This window comes from Plecotus auritus, assembly GCF_963455305.1.
Source record: "Plecotus auritus genome assembly, chromosome: 2".
NCBI lineage: Eukaryota > Metazoa > Chordata > Mammalia > Chiroptera > Vespertilionidae > Plecotus > Plecotus auritus.
The window spans coordinates 60,793,537-60,795,942 of record NC_137771.1 but is presented as its reverse complement, the minus strand read 5'-3'; the positions used below and the strand labels follow the sequence as shown (position 1 = coordinate 60,795,942).

Below are 2,406 nucleotides of genomic sequence, written 5' to 3'. Positions count from 1 at the left end.
AACTAGACAATCTTAAAAGTAGCCAGAGGATTAATAAACACTTCCTTCAAAGAAAAAATGTTAAGATATTTGCTAACTTTTGCACAATATTGTGAAATCCAGATGATAATGCAATGGTATCTTTATAACGTTGAAAAGTAACTACCTATTAGAAATAGCATAAATTTGTTGTTAAGCATGAGAGCAAACAGAACACTTGCATATTGACCAAAGTGTGTATTGCCAAACTTGCTTTGGAATGTTATTTGGTACTACATTCATTCAAAAGCTAAAAATTTAATTTTCCTGTAGCATAGCAATTTCATTCCTAGTTATATATTCCTCCAGAAATGATGACAGATGACTATCAAAATATCTACACTAATAAAAGAGAAAGATGCTAATTGGCCATACCTCCGCTATGCCCACAGCCAATCAGGAGTGATATGCAAATTAACCCAACAAATAAGGCAGGTAAATTTGCATATGCAGGTCAGGCAGGCAGCTCCAGATGCCACCTGTGGGGTCCAGGCCATGACTGGGGATGGGCAGGCGGAGAAGGCAGCGCCAGACACCACTTGTGGGGTCCAGGCTGAGATGGGGGAAGGGCAGGTGGAGCAGGCAGTGCCAGACACTGCCAGCAGGATCCAGGCCATGATTGGGGACCCGGGCAGGCAGCAGGTGCAGCACCTGACTTCGCCCACGGGGTCCAGGCCGTGATCAAGGACCTGGGTAGGCAGGGGTGGCCAAGGTCCAGGATCACTGTCTGCCCCTGGGCCACCTGCTGACACCAGTGGAGCAGGTCCTGGGTTGAACATTTTAATGAAAATGGGATGCCTGTCCCCCACCCCACCACACCCTATCCCTGGGATGAGAGGGAAGTGGGCAGTTAGGAGGCACCGGGGCTCAGAAGGGGCTGGGAGCAACCTGCAGGCGCGCTACCAGGAAGAGGTGTTGAACCATGATGACGCAGAGCGCTGGCTGATGGAGGCGCGCAAAGGTGCAGATGAGGCGGCTCTCACTGGCGCTGAGCTGGAAAAGTGCATCTACAGCCTGATGGGCGAAATCGCCTTTCTGAAGAAGGTGCATGAAAAGGAGATCGCTGAGCTGCAGGCGCAGATCCAGTATGCTCAGATCTCCGTGGAGATGGATGTGTTCTCCAAGTCTGACCTCTCCGCTGCACTCAAGGACATCTACGCTCAGTACGAGAAGCTGGCTGCTAAGAGCATGCAGAATGCCGAAGAATGGTACAAAAGCCGCTTCACCTTGCTGACCTAGAGCGCTGCCAAGAACACCTACGCGGTGCGTGCCACCAAGGACAAGGTGTCCGAGAGCCATCGCCTGCTCAAGGCCAAGACCCTGGAGATGGAAGCAAGCTGGGGCATGAACAAAGCACTGGGAAAGCAGCTGCGAGAGCTGGAGGATAAGCAGAACGCAGACGTTAGTGCTATGCAGGACACAATCAACAATTAGAAAATGAGTTGAGAACTACAAAGAGTGAAATAGCATGATATTTAAAAGAATACCAGGATCTTCTCAATGTGAAGATGGCTTTGGACATTGACATTGCAGCTTACAGGAAACTCTTGGAAGGTGAGGAGACCCGGCTCAGTTTCACCAGCATAGGAAGCATAGCCAGCGGCTACTCCCAGAGTTCCCAGGTCTTTGGTTGATCTGCCTACGGTGGTTTACAGACCAGCTCCTACTTGATGTCCACTCACTCCTTCCCTTCTTAATACACCAGCCAATACACCAGGAGCAGATCGAGGTGGAGGAGACCATTGAGGCGACAAAAGCCGATGAAGCTAAGGATGAAACCCCCTCTGAAGAAGAAGCTGAAGAGGAGGAGAAGGAAAAGGAAGTGGCTGAGGAAGAGGAAGGAGAGGAAGAGGAAGAAGGTGCCAAGGAAGAATTGGAGGACGCAAAGGAGGAAGAAGGAGGTGAAGGTGAAGGAGAAGATGCCCAAGAAGCTCAGGACGAGAAGAAAGATGAAGGTGCTGGGGAGGAGCAAGCAACCAAGAAGAAAGAGTGAGCCCCCCTTTCCTTAATTATTTCAGGAATAATCCTCCTGAAACCAGGTCAACCCCATCACCAACCAAGCAGTTGAGTTCCCGATACTGTATGAATTAAGAAGTCAATATACATAACATTCTGAGGTGACTCAGGTTGGACATTAAATGTTGTGCTATGACTTTTCTCCTTATGCAGAGTATCTATTTGCTTGCAGAGTGGCTTCCTGGCTTGCTGCCAGCCTGTGCATGGTCCACGCTTATGAGCTCAGGATCTATGACAATGTGAATAATTCAGATGTTTACAATAAAAACACATGAATACATGAATTCACTGATGTTAATGTTAAACTTCATGGAAAAAATAGTCCTTTGAATCTTTGGTGGTTAGAAATTAAAGACCTCAAATCATGTGCAA

At 48.1% G+C, this 2,406-nt stretch overlaps 1 pseudogene across 1 annotated transcript; it reads left to right on the top strand.

The window, feature by feature from the left end:
* The first annotated feature begins 849 nt into the window (after positions 1–849).
* Positions 850–2,011, top strand: LOC308241075 (neurofilament light polypeptide-like; annotated as a pseudogene). Its single transcript has one exon. The product of its transcript is annotated as a neurofilament light polypeptide-like (transcript).
* Positions 2,012–2,406: the final 395 nt, after the last annotated feature.